The 21,117-nt window shown below is 34.2% G+C and overlaps 1 long non-coding RNA gene across 1 annotated transcript; it reads left to right on the top strand.

Annotated features, from left to right (window-relative positions):
- Positions 1–2,422: 2,422 nt before the first annotated feature.
- LOC131033461 (uncharacterized) lies at positions 2,423–4,246 on the top strand. Its single transcript, XR_009372167.1, has 2 exons — positions 2,423–2,691; positions 3,384–4,246. It is a non-coding gene; the product is annotated as an uncharacterized LOC131033461 (long non-coding RNA).
- The last annotated feature ends 16,871 nt before the right edge of the window (positions 4,247–21,117 follow it).

Here is a 21,117-nt window from a genome sequence, read left to right as displayed (position 1 = left end):
AATAGATAGGAGATTAGTTGATAAAGATGAAACACAAAGGAAATCCTCAAATGTCCCTTCGCCCACATCAACAAACCATTTCCTATGCACTTCAATGAGAGTGTCAAAACCCATTAACATGGAAGGCATAGAACATGGCTCTAAAGAGGTGAAATCATATTTTGAAGAAGCCATGTGGTGTGAAGCATCCAATTCAATGATCCAAGAATTTTGTTGTAAAGCAACAACAACTAGGGCCTTACCTTTTCCTTTCCCCTTAATCTTATCTATGTCCTTTGTGTAAATGATATTCAATTTACAATTCAATATGCAAGATGTATTCTTAATTGTATTCTCTATATCTATGTAATTTTATATCTCTATTATAAATCTAACTATCTTCTTTGTTTGATAGGTGAGAGGAGTATTTTTCGATTTCAATATCCTCTTCACAAATATCAAATGATACATATATGCAAGAGGGGAGGATCAAGTAGTGCCTTGACCGGTCATGTCTTATGGACATGACCGATCAAGACACTACTTGATCGCACCCTTTGGTATATGTTATCAACCGGTGTTTAATTTATTACTAGCCCGATACTAATCAGGATTCACGTAACATAGTGTATATGCCAATCGGTATTCACGATGGGGTTGGCGTGGCATATTAACTGATGGGAATCGGTGTCTATGTTAATTGACACCGATCACTAACTAAAGGTTATACATCCCAAGCGGTGCATACTTTGCCACCCGAAAGCACTTGATAATTATTTGTTTATTGCTGGGAACACATCCGATGTGAATTGGGATACATAGTTAACCCGAATAACCATCAGTGATCGCCGATATACCATGCAATTGATATTGATTGACTAAGTAGATTCAATATATAAAGAGGAATGATTATCAGATGAAAATAGCTTGAAGTTTTCTTGATGGTTTATCGATAGGATAAATGATTGAATGAGAGATTTCATTTATCTCTCATTTAATCATTTATCTTACCGAATCTATCATGCATTAAATTTTGAAGATCCTTCTGATTAACTCTATTTGACTAAATCAAGCACCTTGATATTATTATTTTCTTGAAGATGTGAAAGGTGATCAATTTGTTTCTTTAAACATTTATGTTCATCATGGCTTGCTCTATGCTATCCTACTGATGTTTGGTTAACGATTGGCTAATGTTAGTCATTGTTTGTATTTTTATCAGCACTCTACTTTTGGGTTCTGGATTCTTATTTAATTCCAAAGGGTTTCGGGTCCCTTCAATGTAAGGAGTTTTGGGTCCCCTCAAAACTTTTTACTTTTCAATCGTAAACCTTATAATTAATCTGATAGAATTTAAATAAATAAATTAATTAACAAGGGTTCATTGTATTCTTTTAGATTGTTTTGTACTTCTTTTCTTTATTGATCACTTAGTGTTCTAAATGCATTTATATTTATTAGTCTTATATATTTTGTTGAAAAGAAAGAAATGTAGAGAGAGTTTGGGATTAGCACAAAAATTATTTGAAAAAATATTTTCTATCAAATAGAGAAGGAAATCTCTTCCAAAAAAACATGATCATGAAAGTTTTACTTTGGTTTTTTTAACAATGACTCTTGGTGCCACTCTAGACAAGTAATTTAAAGTGGAATTCTATCAATAGGATTATGTCATTCTCATCCTCTATTCTTATTTTGCTTGCTCAACTACCTTATTTCATGCTAGTTTAAAACTCTTATTCATTATTTTGAATTATGTTAAAATCATATTAGCATTCAATTCCCATGGCCTTGACATGGTAGAGTAAAATTATAAATGGAATTTAATGATTTATGTTGAAAACATGGAAAAATGTCTAAAACTTAAGAAATGAAAATACACTATGATATTTCTTAAAAAGAAAATCGTGTTTTATTAGTTGATGTCAAATATAATGCATAGAGATAAGAATAAGTGTAAATTAAAAAAAATACATAAAATTAAAAAAAAAAAAACTTTTATTTTAATAAAAAATAAAGGGCTAACTAGTACTAAAATAATAGACCGTGATAGATTTTATTTTAAATAATACTAAAATAGTAAACCTAAACCTTACGTAGAAGTTTATTAAAAAGCAAATTTATTAGGACGTAAAATCTAATTTATAAAGTATATGTATTCAATTTAAAAAGTAAAAACATTCCAAATTTTTAACCTGAGCCCACTGACGAAGTTTTTTATTACATCGACGGCCGTGCATCAAAAAGTTGAATGGATTGGAAGATGTGTGAATGGAAATGCAACAACCAAATGAATTCCGCCAAAATGCAAAATGCAAAATGCGTGAACGGCGAAGGTGCGAAATGCGTGAAAGGCGAAAATGCGAATTGTGTGAATTGTGAAATCCTACCGTAAATAATCCTCTCATTATCTTGCACTGCTATGAGCCGTCGATCTGCAAAATAGGTCGTCCGGCTAAAGGAGGAACTCGAGCCCTTGTTTAAAGGCAAGCCAATCATTTGCTGCAGATGCATCTTAAATTGTGTTGAAATGTTGATGAAATGTAATGTTTCAAAATTGAAATGTCCCAAAATGCAGCAACCAGGTGGGAAGTTGCATGCGTTTTTTTTTGTTTCCACGATAATAGCAGTATTAACTTGATGTATTGTTTCAGCAGTTTACCTGGAAGCCATTATTTCTTAGAATGGGTGGAATTGGAAAGTTAATATAAGGTAGAACATTTATTTTTATATATATGTTTATTTTAAATAATGTAGCGATTTTTATTATTTTAGATAATTGTATTATTTTAGGAATAAAAAATTTATATATATATTTTTTAAAATTTATTATATGTTCTATAGGATCTTTATGGCATCACGTACCATAAGTTTCCCAGATTGTTCCTCTTTATGCCTCAGCACTTTCGCAGTGTCCATTTTGTGGCTGTTTGTGATCACATTTCCTCTGTTGCACTGTGCTACAGATGCTGCTTAATGAATTAAACCAAACTATTTTTTAATACCAAGCTCTGATACATTACAACGTTAATTCCAGACTTGGAAATTCACGTGTTGTTGGGAGACTGTAAGTCCCCACTGCATCATTATATCATTTGGTTATAATTGAAAAGTTTGCATCATTTGCTTTCATTCTTCTCTTAGTTGTCTCATTAGACTCTGAATACAACTAGCGTATGTAGGAGGAGGTGCAACCTAGTAGAAAACCAATGTTTTTCATATCAAAATTAGTCTTTAAAATTATTTATGCACTATCAAACATGAAAAAAAACCAGTGTTTTTTTATATCAAAAGCCATTGGTGTAAACCAAAAAACTATGAAAGCATTATCACTTGTTAATGATCATGTATAACTACAAATCTGCACTCAATCCTGTAACAATCTATTTGTTTGTGTGTTTCAGCCAAAAAAATCATGCATCCCGGGAGTGTGGCGGTGGGAATCCGATTTTGCGGCGGAGAATCCGAAAACACAAGATATAATGGGCTCCAATAATGATTATGCTGAAAGTGCAGCAAGAACAAATCTCACATGATGTTGTTCAGATCTCTCATAGATCAGAATTCGATAAATTTAGAATGATCTGAGAATGAGATGAACCAATATTTTTATTCAATTGTGAATGTGCACGAAATTCATTCAGATGTGAATCTTGCTCTGGCTGAATGCATTGCATATGGACTGTTTGTAGTGAACACTGCTGGATTTTTGTGAATAAAGTGGATAAGAGCAGCATAATCCACTTCTGCATTCTGAGACAACTAGGGCGAGATAATGCTACTTGGCAAACAATGCATAAAAGATAGAACGCTCGTAATATTGATAGCTACCCCATAAAAGTTGTTATAAATTAGCATGGGGGTTGCCATAAACCAGATTGTCTTATTCTCTTTCGACAAAAGCTCTGGGGTTACTTGCTCTGTTAGTAACTCACGCAACCATGAAATTGCTCTACCCTTTTTTTTGTGCACACAGCTAGTCACTCTTTTTTTCATTTTCTTTATTTTGGACCAAATGACGCCCATTTTATTAGCTTGATCTTCACCAAAACCCTCCGAAATATTCTCATCATCTTTGTTGGTAATTATTAATTGCTACCCCAGACATGTGCAAATAGAAGCTTCCAGATTTGAATTCTAGATGTTTCCTAGCTATTTAATTCTGTCTTATCTTCATCACATTGACTATAAATAAGATATAATATGAATTGTTATTCGCTCTTCTGAGAAGTAGATATAATATAATTTCTGAGTTTGTTTTTGTTTCTGCACTGTCTCTGCCCATATCAATCTTCATCTGGTTGCATACATATTTCGGAAAAAAAAACGCTCAGACTATGGCAAACTAAAAGGACTAAAAGGAGGAATCTATAATTCTTTCAAAGTTTTGTACATTATTATTGAACAAAAACAGTAGCGAAATAAAAAGCAACTAAAGTAAGTCAACAACCTTACCTCTAGGTTGTTTGACAATTTAGTGGACGTTTAGAATTTGAGTCGACCCTAAAACTATGGAGCTGTCATAGGTCTTAAAGACATCTAGTTTGATTCCTTCCTTTCTCTAACATGTAAGGAGTGAATAACTTGTTAATAACTAGTTCCCCTTTAAAAACATTTAAAAACCTCTATTGTTACTTTGAGATAATGAAAAGAATGGAACTTTTTGACATGTTAGTAATAACCTTTAAAATATATAAACAATATTGCATAGGGAAATCAATCTAAAGTCTTTAGTTTTGATAACATTCATTCTTATTTTGAATGAGGGCCAAGAAAGTAGAATTTAGGGATTTCAAAGACTATCTGGAGTCTTTAGATTCCTAAACAAAATTCTATAGCTTTCTCTTCATAAGATCCTATAACCCAAAGAAAAAGAAAACCTAGAACTTATCTATCTCAAGAGCCCTATCTTCAACCATACCAAAGAGAGCCACCTAAGCTTTCTCTTTAGAAATGGCCTAAATAAGCCTCATATTCTCCTTTCCAATGATCAAGGGTAAAATCTAGGTAATACAACAACCATTCACTGAAATAATTTTCTCCTAGAAAGTTACAAGGAGGATTTGAGGCTTTGGGGATATTCATGGATTTCTCAATCTTCCAACTTAAGTTTCGAGATGTGATTTCATTATCTTTGGATTTTAAAATCTATGTGAAAAAAATAGTATTCTTATCTTCTTGTTGGAGCCATGCTCTTCTAGGATTCTACTTCTCGTAGATATCTTCTTATTTTTAAATACCATCAAGCCTAGAAGAGACCTATTTATTGTAGTCACATAAATCTGTCCACTTAATTAAATGAATACTTAGTATTTATTTGATTATTTAACCATCAATTAATAATTAATTAAATTAATATTTAATTAATTCATCTTAACCCTCTTCTCCTATTAATTAAATAAATTATTCAATTTATTTGATTTAATTCACTTAACCAAATTCAGACCATTAATTAAATAAATAAATCATATTTATTTAATTAAATATTCTCTCACATTTAAATAAATTAATATTTATTTAAATCCCCCAAAATCCCACCTCTCACATTTAAATAAATTAACATTTATTTAAATCACCTTTATCCTCTACCCACTTGCGTTTTCCTACAAATGCAAGTTGCACAATTATTTTAAATAAATAATTTATTTAAATCACCTTTATCCTCCACCCACTTGTATTTTCCTACAAAAGCAAGTTGCACAACTATTTTAAATAAATTATTTATTTAAAATCCTATTTATCCTCACCCACTTGAAACCTTTAATGGTTTCCCTTAAAGTATTCAAACTTGATGGCTTCCTTCTATAGTCTTCTTAAGCCTTTAATGGTTTCCCTTAAAGTCTTCAAACTTGATGGCTTTAAAGTCTTCAAACTTAATGGCTTCCCTTAAAGTCTTCTTAAGACTTTAATGGTTTTCCTTAAAAGTCTTCAAGCCTTTAATGGTTTCCCTCAAAGTCTTCAAGCATTTTAATGCTTTATCTTCATTTTTCTTATTTAAATAAATTAATATTTATTTTAATATTTATCCAAATGCAAATTACACCATTTAATTGAAATAAATGATTTTATTTTAATTGAAAATACCAAAATTTCTCCCACTTGCATTTTCCTACAAAATCCACTTGCATGCCTAAACCCCTTCTAGAATTTTCTAATCACTTCTAAATAACCTAACCCCTTCTCTAAACTTTGTCACATTCCTAAGCAAAAGGGAAGTCACTTCTCAAACCCTCAAAGTCTTTGATAACCATTAAAGGCTTTCAACCTTCAACCAGTAAATGGCTCAAAGTCTTTGATAACCATTGAAGGCTTTCAACCTTCAACCACTTAATCCCAAAAGTCTCCAATAACCATTAATGGTTACCTCAAACCCTCCCACATGGTTAAAACATTTGTTTTGACTCAACCTCTACCCAACCCAAAGGTCTCATCAGGCCATTAATGCTTTGACCATGATTATCTCTTAAACATTTGTACAAAGGTTTATCCTTGGATTAACTCTTAATCCAGTGGGTAATCTTAATTTGGACTTGACCCTTAGCCTCTAGATAACCATGAGGTCTTCTTAGGCCTTTAATGCCTCCAACCTCTTTTCTCAACCCAATCCTATGTTGACACTTGTCACCATTTTATTGGTGCCAATTGTGCACATGGATCCCCAACTTTCAAACTTGGCCCTTGATCAAACCATTCAATCTTAACCCTTCATTTCCCCATTTCTTCTATAAATAGAACCCTTCTCCTCAAGCAAAAGGAGGCATTTAGAGTATTGTTGTTATACTGGCATTAGCATAGAGCTTTTTCATAGCATCACTATCTACTCTTGCATAGTATTTGCTTATCATATTCAACCATCTTGAATCTCCATATGGCATCCATGGCTAGTGCTAAAAGCTGAGAGCTACACTCATTTGGGACTTGGAGAGGAGAGGAACAAGGGAGGAGCAACTATGAGCATCTTGATTAGCTATTTTATTCTATGTTTATATGCTTTCTATTTCATGCTTAATATCTCTCTTGATATGCCTGTTTAGGATAATCTTTTGTTGCTAACACTAAACGTTTGTTTCTTGTGCTCTTGTGTGTGTTGCCATCAAACAAATTTTCTAATCCTTTTTGCAGAGCATCATTTATATTTTACAAAGATAATCCAAATTATTCTTATCCAAGAGACAATAATGGATCTTAATTATTCTAATTATTCTTATCCAAGTGAAAACAATAGATCTTAACTATTCCAATTATTCTTATCCAAGAGAAAATAATGGATCTCTATTATTTCACTCTATAGTAGTTTTTTATTCAAAAAAGATATTGAAGTCTGAAAAATTTCATTCTTTTAGTCTAAACTAAGTGCTTTCACCTTTTTTACTTAATACATACATTCTCATACTATAGAAATCATGCTAATTTTTCCAATAAGAGGTAGCAACTTGGTCAATTTCAAGAGTAGATCACACTTTTCTCATATTTAAATGGTATTACTATGGAAAGAATTAGGATTAATGGTCAAGGATATTTTCCTAGGAGATTTGTGATTAAAAGTATTACTTAAATAAAAAATGTACAAGCCAAGTGTAAAGTGTAAAATTAGACCCTAGTGACTCTCCACCTAGGAGAGAGAAAGGAAGTTACTAGGATGATTTGTGCTTGGAGGAACTTTACTTTCAAAAGAGGGGCTTGAATCCACTAGATCCAAATCCAAGGGAAACAAGGATGTGAATTCCAAGTGGATTGCAAGGGTTGATTTGTGATTTACCCTCTTTTTCAAATGAGAAAGTTGACTTGTTGACTATGTAGGAAAGAGAGATAAAATGAGTGGAATGAGGAGCTATCAGTTCTGGATCACATTGTAACTTCGGATCATAGATATTTAGATTGATACGGATCTTCCTTGCAAATTTGGAGAAAATATGGTGGGACCGTGTTGAAAGTGCATACGGTCTTCCACAAAATTTTCAAAATGAAAAGGGCTTTTCTACCTCTGTAAATAGACTCAAAATCTGAAAATACAGCTTGGCACCTAAAACCTACACACAGAAAAGAAGGGAAGAAGGGTTGTGGATATGGGTTTTCCTCAGTCAAACCTTGATTGAGGAATCAACCTTGAAGGAAAGTAATTGCAAATGTTTTTTTGTAAATGATAAAAATGTATACTGTGTAGATCTACAATTTATTGATGATGATTGCTTTGCTTCTTGAATCAAATCATAAGTGTTGCATGAAATGGCATGTAACATGACAAAACCCTAACACACGCATATTCTTGCAAATGAATGTTGTAGATGTTTCTCCAATGGATGAATGAAGAAGACACATGAAGAAGAAGACTTGATGGATGCTTGAAGAAGACCTTTCACTTTAATGTTGCCTATTGTATCTTTCCTGTATCTGCAAATTAGAAGAATAAATCCCTTTTATACATGCCTCAAATAATTAATTCATATCACCTAAGGATGAAATCGAGGAAGTTTGGAATCCCAAAATGCAGATAGGACCTAGGGGACCTATCTTGGGGCCACCCTACTACCCTATCTTAGGGTCCGGATAGGGTCCCGAGGTGATCTGAATTCTTAAACAAGGAGAGGTTCAAGGTGAAAATGTAGAGATAAGTCTGAATTGGGAAGGAAGATGTTTCCTCCAAGGTGAGGACCTCAAATGTGGTTAAAATTGCTAGGGTCGCAATTTTATGACACTACATTCAGCTCCCACTTTAGCGGGAGTACGACTTACAACAATACTGCTGGTAAAGTAGAAGAAATAGAGATGAAGATGAGAGATGTAGAACAATACTAAAATGAGTATAAGATATCACTAATCTTGAAGAACAAAGCCCCCAATCTTAGGATCTTAACTCACTCGAACATATGCAAGAGCACAAAACAAAAAGGAACAAGATGCACAAAACAAAAACAAAGCGCAAAAGACACATGACAAAAACAAGATACAAGACAAACAAACTAGCCGAGGAGACCTCGATACTCATATGTCTCAACAACTAATCAGGACAAAAAGACCAATGCCATCAAATAAACACAAGCAATCACATAAAAGAGCAAAGCTAACATCATCCATGAGCCATCAATAGAAAAACTATGGGTTCATGAGAGGAAGGAGAGAGAGAAAATGAATACATACTTTGGTGATCCATGAGAAGAAAGGTGAATAAGGGAGAAACCACGGACATCTCACCCCTAAAACTAGGTGATCCATGGAGAGAAGGACATGGAAATCTAGCCCCTGGAGTCTATCTAGGTGATCCATGTAAGGGAGGAGAGTGATAACACCATTAGTTCCACCCAACCTCAAGCATGTGTGTGTCCAAGTGAGGTTTGAAGCGCCTCATAGGAGTCTATGCCCAAGTACACTACAACCTGTATAGAATGTATAGTACAAGTGTCAAGAAAGGCATGACATCTCGCTCTAAGAGTCTGTGCTCTGGTTCCAAGAATAATCACCTTGAATAAAAGAAAAGTGGTGTCATCTCGCTCTAAGAGTCTATGCTCTAGTTCCAAGAATGACCCATTGTACCAGGAAAAAGCAGTGTCATCTTGCTCTAAGAGTTCGTGCTCTGGTTCCAAGAATGACCCACTGTATAAGAGAAAAGTGATGACATCTTTCTCTACAAGGCTACCCTTTGATTCCAAGAATATCCCACTGTACAATGCATGAGAGAAGTATAGTACAAAAGAGTGGTGTGTGTGTCCCACCCTTAAGATGTCAACATAGGCTGATTTTGATCTCTTCAGGAAAGTAGAACAAGGATACCTACCTTCATCACAAAGAAGATATTTGTTATGCAACAATGTCATGAATCCAAGAAAGAGAGGGAATACTCTGGAAGCAAAGATAGGATAGTTGAAAATAGATATCTTGTTGTAAGTGTAAAGGATATCCTTGGAGGATAAGAGATCTTTGTTCAAAAGACATCTACTTGCCAAGAGAAGTTGTCTTATACAAATATAACATCTTCTAGAATGAAGCGCAAAAGAGAACAAGAATTCAATCCTTCCTCCTGTTGCTAGGTGAAAGATATTCTTGATGAAGGATGACTCACTTTTAACCCAATGGCTCGGATAGGTTAATTTATTATATATGTACATAACCAAGTGTGAAAGAAGTTGTAGTAAAGGACTTACACCTCTTGTATAAGAGAGAACCCTTGAGAAAACAACAATTTTTTCACACAAGGAATAACATCAAGTAATAAAACTCACACCATCCACAACGTAGGAAGGAGTGGATCCTTAGAGAAAGAGAGAGAGAGGGCGGGATCATTGCCCCCCGAGCTAAGGGACAATGAGAAGAGCTTACACAATCTTCTAGAGATAGATTAAGCATAAGCAAATGCATAATGTAGTTTCATGAATGTATGGAAGGAAAGACATTAGTATATGTAAAATTCATGTCTCAAGAAGTGGTAATCTTCAAAAGGAAGAGAGAAAAATGATCACATATTCTCCAAGGGGGATTAATCATAAAAATATACCATTGTAAGAAATGATAATCAAATATGAAGAATGCAGCCTCTAAAGGAAATAATGATACATGAGATAAAAAGAAAGACAGAGAAAGGACTAAAAATCCTTGCCCCCCAAGTGAGGAGGACAAAGAGAAACATTACACATCTTCTAATGGTGAGTATTGGCAAGTGATATGCCTTCCTAGTGGAACAAATCCTCGCAAGGAAGGGATACATACTTCGCAAGAGATCATTCCATGCCAAGGGGTATATCCTACTTGTGAATAATCGAGACCATAAAAGAGGCAAGTTTCCAAGAGAATGAAGAAAAGAGAAGAAGGGCACTACTCATTAAAAAAACTGCTCTCCAAAAAAGAAGAAAACCCAAGAACAATTATACGCTCACATAGGAATGATTATTATGCAAGAAAAGAGATCTAATAATGTATAATGCACCAAGATAGAGATGAATATATAGAAAGAATGAAGAGAATTGAATTTCATGTTGCTGCCCCAAAGTATGTAAAGTTGAAACAACACCACCACAAATGATAAAAAAAAAGTCCCCAACTAATTTAACTATTTATGTGATAAGGGTGAGGAGCAACATGAAGAGACAAGAAGCGTTAAGGTACTATTTTGATGTCAAGGAAGACAACTAGATCTATTGTAAGAGAAATTCACGCAAGATCATATTGCTTTTGAAAAAAATTCTTAAATGCATAACGTTTCCCAAGAAAATGTGAATGTGAATCATGAAAAATGCAATATTCAATACCTTTCACTTGCTTAAGATTCTTGTTTTTATTTTGAGTAGGGAAGTAAATGTTCTTATCATAATTCAATCTCCAACAGATTCTTGCAACCAATCTTTCACGGGGATAAATATGGTCTTGACATAGAGAAGGTTTGTTAGAAGAGGAAGATTTGTTATCCACAACTCTAATTTTGCCATTGTCTATGCCATCTTCAATAGATTTTTAAAAATTAGGACAATCATTAGCATTATGGTCATGGGTTTGATGAAATGAACAAAAAAGACATTTTGAAGAAGAAGCATTCCTATGGGATCTTTTGATTTATTGTTTATGAAGATAAGTCTTAAAATTTTGGAAACTAAGGAATTTATCCATAGAAAGAGGAGCTTCATTTCCTAGGCCTTTTGTAGTAGTTTGTGTAGGAGGGTTTATAGGGACATGAATTCCTTGCTCAAATTTCCCAATTCCTTGTCCTTTAAAACCTTGTTTTGTTATTATATGAAAGCCACAACTATAAGAATGTTGCAATTGAGTAGATGGAGGAATATGATCATGAATTTCTTTTAAATCCAATGTGTAAGGGGAAAGAAAAGCATTTGTAGATGAAGAAGGAGTATCATGTGAAATGACAATCTCCTTTCCTTTATCATGCTTATCCTTTATGGGGGATTGGGGATGAACATATTCATCATTTAGAAACTCATTTTTATTTATTTCTATATGAGGGGAAATATCATGAATAAAATGAATGACATCATCCTCCCTACATATACTTTGATGTTGTAGATAGGTCTTAGGAGAATAAGGAGTATCTAAAGATGTAAGAATGTAAATATTTTAATTTTTCCCCCCTTTCTCAATGGTATGTGTAGAAGAAGATGGTTCCTTGTCACTTTCCAATGCTTGCACTTGCTTAAAGAGAGCATTAGGTCTCATCTCATCCACACAAGATACTCTAGGAGAGGCACAAGGGTTAGGATCTTTAGGCGTAGGATCTACAAAAGCTTTAAGGTAATTAGCATAGGAAATGCATTTTGTTAACATCACCAAAATGCAACATAAATGATACATGAAAGCTTTGAGATCTAATTGAAAAGGAAATAATTTGGAAATCCTAACAACACAATATGACCAAGTGCTATGAATAAAGAGAATCAACATGAAATGAAAGAAACCCTTATCTGACACATGATTGTAGTAAATATATGTGAAAAACAATGTAATCATATGCGAAAGAGCAAGTAAATCCAATTTATTAATTGTCATTGAAAGTCTCTTAATCAAAATCTTAATTTGGTGGAAAAGAAGATCTAAAATTAGGACCTTCTATAAAAATTAATTTAAAATTTAAATTTGTGTTCGACCTTAGGAAGTGTTAAAATTAATAAGGTATGCCAATTTTCAGTATTTAAGCAGAAAAATGCAGTCAATTCCATCTCTCGAAATTTCGAGAAAAAAAAAGGGACCATGTTGAAAGTGCACATGGTCTGATCAAATTTTTTCAAAATTTTCATGGATGATAAATATTAATATTTTATTGCAGAATCTAAGAAACGATCTGATTTGGAGATGTCTAGATCGATCAAATTGGTAGTCAAAGGTCAAAAATAAAAGGATCTTAAAAATTAGGGTTTTTTTGTTTAACCACAAAATTTTTAGAATAAAAAAGCAGATTTGAATTGCAATTTTGAAAAAAATAATAGATCTGAAACAAGCAATTAAAATTTTGCACTTCAAAAGCTTAATTTCCTCAAAATGAAAAATTAGGGTTTTAATGCAATTAACCTCTAAATTCTGCAAATAGATCAAACTTGGAAATGAAATTTTGAAATTTAATTTGCACTTAATCAGATCTAATAATGAGAATTTAGAATTAATATGTAAGATGTTGGGTTCACCAAAATGTAAAGTGGAAAATTGGACCCTAGTGACAACCCACCTAGGAGAGAGAAAGGAAGTCACTAGGATGATTTTCGCTTGGAGGAACTTTACATTCAAAAGAGGGGCTGGAATCCACTAGATCCAAATCCAAGGAAAACAAGGATGTGAATTTCAAGTGGATTACAAGGGATGAAGTGTGATTTACCCTCTTTTGTGAATGAGAAAGTTGACTTGTTGACTATGTAGGAAAGAGAGATCAAATGAGTGAAATGAGGAGCTACCGGTTCTGGATCGCATTGTAACTTTGGATCTGAGATATTTAGATTGATACGGATCTTCCCTAAAAATTTGGAGAAAAGTCGGTGGGACCGTGTTGAAAGAGAACGTGGTCCTCCACAAAATCTGTGAAACAAAAAGGGTTTTTCCACCTCTATAAATGGAGTCCAAATCTGAAAATATAACTTGGCACCTACAACCTACACAGAAAAGAAGGGAAGAAGGGTTGTGGATATGGGTTTTCCTCAGTCAAACCCCAGTTGAGGAATAAACCTTGAAGGAAATTAATTGCAAATGCTTGAATGTAAATGATAAAAATGCATACCTTGTAGATCTGCAATTTATTGATGATGATTGCTTTTCTTCTTGAATGAAATCACAAGTGTTGCATGAAATGGCATGCAACATGACAAAACCCTAACACACACATATTCTTGTAAATGAATGTTGTACATGTTTCTCCAATGGATGAATGAAGAAGACACACGAAGAAGAAGACTTGATGGATGCTTGAAGAAGACATTTCGCTTGAATTTTGCCTATCGTATCTTTCTTGTATCTGCAAATGAGAAGACTAACTCGCTTTTATACATGCCTCGGAGAATTAATTCATCTCACCCAAGATCAACATCAAGGAAGTTTGGAATCTCAAAATGCAGATAGGACCCAGGGGATCTATCTTGGGGCTACCCTAAGAGGGGGGGACAGGGGTGCCACACCCCTGTCCTAAGGGGACAAGGGTGTGTGTGTGAAATTTGGAGAACCTACAAAGGCACAAAAACTTCAATAAACCATTATTTGCATGGGTTAGTTAATAAAAAACAATAAAATGAAATCCATTGCAAGTCGGCTTATTGCCTCCTAGAAAGTGCGAGTGTGGATTGCTCTCAGATTGCTAAGCTATCTAGTGACTATACTACACTCAAATAGAGGAATTTTAAATGCATGCAACTATGAGAATGCAAGATTAATTGATTAATCAAAATGAGATTATCAAGATAAATGAAGCTAAGATAGATTATATGCAAGAAATTGAATCTAGATAAGAGAAATGAATCTAAGCTAATGAACTAGAAGTCTAAATGATTCTAAGAATAAATGAAAGCTAAATGAAAACTAATTTGATTTATGAATTAAATATGCAAAGCTTCTTCAAAATTTCCTCGATATACTGCAACACAATATTAGCATAATAACGATGTAAAATTCTATGATCCTGATTGAAGAATGAAAGCCTGAATTTATAGGAAAATCAACAAGGAGACCAAAGGTTGGGATTGATATTTAATGAATGATTGAGATCGATTCGAAGGAAGCACAATCCAGGTGAAATGATTTGATTGGACAATTTAATTCCATTTTGGGGAGATACGATTGAGTTCAAATTAGCAACTTAGATTCTTTGCATTTTTCTTGAGTTCAGTTGATTTGTTTCCTTTTTTGAATTTTTGTGCTCATAATTTCCAATTTATTTTTCAAATTAATTCCTCTTCTTGATTTATTTCCTTTTTTTGAAGATTTACGGAAATTTTTATTTATTTATTAAATATGCAAAAGATATTTAATTAAATAAATGAGATATTTGATTTTAAAATGATTTTCTATTTTGAATTTGATCAATTATTAAATTAGAATTTAATTAATTGTAATTGCCATGTTGCATTTTTATACCTTAGGAATTAATTAAACAAGCTCTCACGACTGATTTAAATTGATTATTTGATTCAGGACCTTGATGAATTCTATTGAATTTAAGCATGGTAGTTGAGATTAGGGGCCCATGGTTTTGGATGACCATTTTTAGGGTATTACATTTTCCTCTCTTTGAATTGATGTACGAGCAGTGTGTTGATTCAAAGAACAATTGATGTGTAGGAGATACCAGTTCTAAACTTGATTGATCACGAACTAGATGAAGAGTGAGGTATTTAGTTCGTTTTGAAGCGATGAAACTGAATAGATTGATTGAAAGCTATACCGATCCTTAACTTGATTGAACTAGGATCGATGAAGAGAAAAGATACCGAACTTGAACTTGATGGATCAAGAAGTAGATCTTACTGATATAGAACTTGATTGAACTAGACACGGTGAGTGAAGATAAAATTGATCTTGAACTTGATGGATCAAGACACGATGAGTGTCGATAAACTGTCCAGCTTGATTTGATGCAATGAAACTAAACACCTTCTTAGATTGAGCATGCGATCAAAGATACTCTTTAAAGCCTTGATTAAGTTTAAACGAATAATCAACTTGATAAAAAGAGATGAAACCGATTAACGTTAAGAAAATAATTCAAATGAAGACAATATCAGCTTGATTTGATGTGACGAAACTGATATGCCACTAGAGATTGATTTGATTCAGATGATCGAGAAATCTCAACTTGATATGAAGCGATGAAGCTAAGATGCCCCTAGCGATAAGGTCTTGTTTGATGTTCCGTAAAGATTAGTTGCTCGACTTTGATAAAGATTTGAAATAAATTCTTGACTTTGAGGATGTGATCACTGATGATGATGATGTCATGAGTATGGCCCCTCGGGAGCGAAATCGAAAGATTGGTAGGTTTCGCAGTGATTTAGAGCAATTTGATAAAAAGATTAAGAGATTAATGATTTGAGCACAAAGAATGATTCAGAGGGCAATTTGAAGATTTAACGTTGATTATGAGAAATTGAGCACAAATTGAAGAAAAGAATGAGCATTGGATGAAAGTGCTAAGTGGTCACAGTTGTGTGAGATTGACTAGGAAGATGATCTCGGATTTTAATTTCGATCCCAAAAATGGAATCAGGACGGTCAGATTAACCAAGGGTGCAATTTTTACGCCAATCAAAGCAAGTTGAAAATTAGGGTTTTGACCACTTAGTCATGAAGAGAAGGTTGATTAAATTCAATCTCCAGGTGAAGAAGACCAAAATCATCGTTAGTATGCCAGATTCACCATGCAATGCATGAAACTTAACATGAATGCAGAAGATGCAACTAGGACCTGGCCACTGGATTTTGATTCTCTTTCTTATCATCATTGAGCATTAAATGTAGGAAATAGACATAAGCATCAAGGCACAAAGAGCCAGGATGACGTGAATGTCCTGTCCTTTTTGATATAGAAGTCAAACATAAGCACCAAGGCAAAAGGAGGCCAAGATGACCTGAATGCTTCTTGCATGCAAACACAACAGGAACTTAAAATAGACAAGGAAATAGTTCCAACCTCACTGAAGCATACATATAAACTAAGTCGAGGTATGTGAGGCCATTTCACCTTAATGTGAAGGATCTTATCACAGACACTCAACTTATAGTACATTTTCATATCATTGGAATCACATCCACAAGCATAAAACAAAGAAAGGTATTATGCCCCCAGTCTATGTACCTCTTAGTCAAGACAGACTTTCTTGAGTTACTTAGAGGGAATAATGAGTGAAATCCAATATAAAAGACAACATACAAAGAAAATTTCAGCATAGCTCAAGCGGTTTGAGTTGTTGTTTTCAGTTGTTCTTGTTTTGCATGTTTGATAGGGTGCTAGTGATCAAAACTCTGTATAAGGTAGGAGACAGATGACTGAATTAGAGTGAGCAATCCATACTTGACTGACACAAGGATGGCTTTGTGGAGCTGCTAAGGGATTTAAGATTGAAGTTACCTAGGACTATAATGTTGATCGATTGCAAGCCATGACAGTTCTAAGGAGAACCAAGGTCATGAAGGTGACTAAAGATTATGCACAAGAAAAAGAAAAGCAAAAAAGGAAAAAATGAAAGTAGGGAATGCCAAAATTATGTTGATAGATGGAGCACTGGTGAGTACAAGAGGCTCTTGTTTACCAGATTTTCACTTTCTTGGTAGAGATTTTTTTTTTTGGACTTTTTATGATTTTTTTGGATTTTTTCAGGACTTTTTATGATTTTTATGATTTTTTAATGTTTGCCTGAGGTGTCTAGCAAGGTAAAAGGGATTTTGAGCAAGTGAATGAATGAATGAGATATAAATGGATAAGTGAATGATGGAGTAGGCTTATACAATTCCAAGGACTACCTCGCAATAGGATAGCATGTCAATCCAAGAAAAGGGACCAGATATAGCAATATCAAGCAAGGATATGGTGTAAAAAAAGTCATATGGTCCAAAGAAATGACCATGTCAAGAGGTTTGTTACATTTTATGTCCTTAATTTTGATCAAGATCAAGAGATGGGTTTTGGATAGGAGGCAAATAGGATAAGCAAGATCAAAGGGGGTAATGAAGGATAAAAGTAAGAAATGGATAAAATAATGGATTGGAGTGGAAGGGTGTGGATCAAGTGAAATATATAGGACATAGAAAATCTTTAAAGATCCTTAACCTTGTCAATATCAAAGGTGGAAAAGGGATATGAATGTAGATGGAGTGAATGAGGGATAATGGAGGAGGAAGGATAATAGAGGGATGTACATGGATGGAACTTGCCCGCAGTGTAAAGTGCAAAAGGATAATGGATTACGCATGATGCTTTTTTGTTAGGTTATCATCATGGTACTTGCCCAAGGTGCCACAAGAAGTGGTTTTCACTCGTGGACGAAATTATTTCTCTTTACTTTTTTTTTCTCATTTTTTCAATTTTTTTTTCACTTTTTGATTTTTTTCCTTTTTTTTTTTGAATTTTTGGAAGATAATGAATGCATTATAGGAGATGGAAAGGACTCAAGCATCTCGCTTCTTTGGTTGGTACCCTTGGAATATGTGTTTCTATAGACCATGGCAATGAAGGTATGCTCAAAGATGTTGGTAAGGTAATGAAATGAAAATACGTTAAGGATTTATACAATGGATTGGATAAGAGGAATGGAAGGATGGAAAATAGGTGTTGGACAATAGATGGGATATTGAAAGACTGTTGCATGAGTGAAGAGAAATATTTACGGGATAAACATTGGCACACATCTTGAGGGGTGGAATAATGGAGGAAAAGTGGATTTCAGAGTTTGTGATTTTGATGGAAAGGTTGGTGTGGATTTTAGGACACAAGGAGCCAAAATGGATGAAGGAGGTGAAATAGGTTTTAGGATAGTGGATGTTGGAGAAGCTGGGGTAGAAAATTTGAATGCCAATTTTGATTTTTCTTTAGTGTGCAAGTCTTGTACGAGCGACTTGGGAATCCACATTGTTACCTCATTAAATTTGTGCTGAACAAAATAATGTGTATTTAATTTTGTTTCCCTATTCAGTTTGATCCGTCATTATCCATGCACCATTTGTTCCCTTATGTTTCACCTTTTTGCCCCAATGAACCCATCGGTTGAACTTGCATATTGGTTCAAGATTCAAAGTTCAACTAGTGCCTTTGTGTGGATCGCGGCTTTGTTATGTTGTTAAGCGAGTGAGTGTGAATGTGTTAAGTCGGTCTTGAACTTGAACTTTTGAACCATTCCTATAGTGGTTCAAGGTTCAAGGTTCAAAGTCTTCCTTTATGTTTGTTAAAAATTTTCACTTGTTCCTGGTGTTGTGTTGAGACACAAGTTAGGAGTTCTTTTGTTTTCTCAGGATTGAACTTGAACCATTGAACTTCTTGGTTCATGGTTCAAAGTTTAAAAGTTCAATTCAAGTTGGCCCCGAGGACATTAATAACACAAAAGGTGGCATGGTAAAAGGAATATTCTCAACATCTTATATTTTAAAATTCTAATTATGGAAAGAAATCATGAAAACTCAAGCCGTTTGTGTGGGGTTGATGTGTAGTTAAGAAATTTGTTAGGATCCCATCAAATCATTGGCTATCTCACATGTTTAGATGAATTATTATGAGGCGTGTGTAGGTATTACTCAATTTTTATGCCTCTTAACATGCGAATTCTTAAATTGTGAAAATGGTAGTTGTTGTTGTTGGAGAATCGAAGGACGTCGAAGGTAATTTCAACTCCATAATTTCAAGGGTTTCATAGATTTGATGGTGGTAACAGGTGAGTTTTAATAATTTCCCCTCCACTATGTTACTAGCTCAGAAAGTCAGCGTAGAAAAATTATTAGTTTTGGAATAGAATTATGTTCTTTTTAGGAATTGTTTGATGAATGTAAAAGTGGCCATTATGAGGTCGACTCTTCCAAAACTTGTTCGCACATCATACCTAGTTAGTACACTTCTAGAATTGGGTGACACTTATTTGGCCCAAGATGACTTAGGAGATTTTTTAGAAAGAGCTAGAAATCCTGAGGCTAACTTGATGATGGAAAGAATAGTTAGAAGTGGCTTGATTGAAGCTGTTGCTTTCCCAACTGCTGCTCCTTGTCTAGAATTGATGATAGCATGTATGAATAGGTATGATGCCGATAGCAGGTGCATTAGGACCAATAGTAGTGAATTGTTAGTAGAAATTAACAGAGAAACGATGATGGCTGCAATTGGAATCCCTCATAAAGAACTAGATGAAGATTGGTCTATTGGTACCTCATACGCATTTTTATCTTAGAATAAAAGCACATATAAACTGTCATTACAAGAAATTGGCTTTTAAAGGTTCAGAAAGGGGGGTTCGGTTATCCAAACCTCTTACAAGAGAGCATTTCATCACGGAGGTGCGGGATATTATAATATTGTTAAACAAACTCAAAGGAAATTCACACGCTTTCTATTGGGAAGACTGGATGTACTTTTATATTCAGGTATTGTTAGCTGGTGAGAAATATCTTTACTGGGTGCAGGTTATTGCTGAAAGGCTCCATGAGGGTTTGAGTAACTTTGTTGGAATGTCCAGTTTTTACATGTCCTCATATCTATTTTATATATTGGCTTGTACTAGAGAATGGAAAGGGTTGCATAACTAGCCTTGGGTGGACGACATGAAGGTTTATGATTATTACCCATACCTGCAACAACAAAGATATGTAGAAAATTTTACAAGATGGAATGATGTTTTTGCAGGAAGACTTGTCTTTGAGTTGTAGGGAGACACAAATAAAATAATGTCATCCGAGGCCATGGAATTGGTTAGTATATATGGAAGCTACTTTATCCAATTTCCCAGATTTACTTATATAAGAGTGGGGGGCTTTGAAGGTGAACCATTTAAATTGCCTAGGTATGCCTTTGATAGTTATGTGCTTATTGAAGTTTGGAGACATCTAGCCCACATTGACAAAAGGTTAGGGACAAAGAGTAAATCTGGGGTTGCTTTCCCGATTGAACCTGGTTATTATAGTTGTAAGTTTGTTGCTGATGCCTTGAACCTAGAATTAGAGTTCAAGAAAATAAATTTACAGCCTTACACTACCAAACGTAAGTTTGATAGCAGAGGCTATGCTGTAGAACATCTAAATGTTGATGAAAATTTCTTCCATGAACCTCAATTAGAAGGCTATTGGGAAAATTGTTGTGATGAAATTGAAGTGAGAAGGAGATTGTGGTCAAGATTCACTCTGCAGTAGATTACTACAATGAGTTTGTCCATTAATGCAGTAGGAATACAAGAAGAGGAGAAGGAAGATGTATTGGATCCTGAATTCAATGAAAGGGTTCAAGGGAAACCTATCCCTGAAATTGACAGGGATGGGAGAGAAGAAGAAAATATTCAAGCCAAGTCCTTCAATGTCATAAGAAGAACGAAGAAGTGGTTTAGGGACCGCAAATTTAGAAACGAGTCGATTATTACTCCTAAAGAATTAACAGTTGGTCCACTTTATGCTACAACACAGATTCCCACTTCCTCCTCTAACAAAATTGTTGATGTTGTAGTTTCCACAAGGCTTAAAAATGGAGAGGTTCAAACAAGA

This window comes from Cryptomeria japonica, chromosome 4, assembly GCF_030272615.1.
Source record: "Cryptomeria japonica chromosome 4, Sugi_1.0, whole genome shotgun sequence".
In the NCBI taxonomy this organism is placed as follows: domain Eukaryota; kingdom Viridiplantae; phylum Streptophyta; class Pinopsida; order Cupressales; family Cupressaceae; genus Cryptomeria; species Cryptomeria japonica.
Note: the sequence above shows the minus strand (reverse complement) of the source record. Positions and strands in the feature narration are given on the sequence as shown.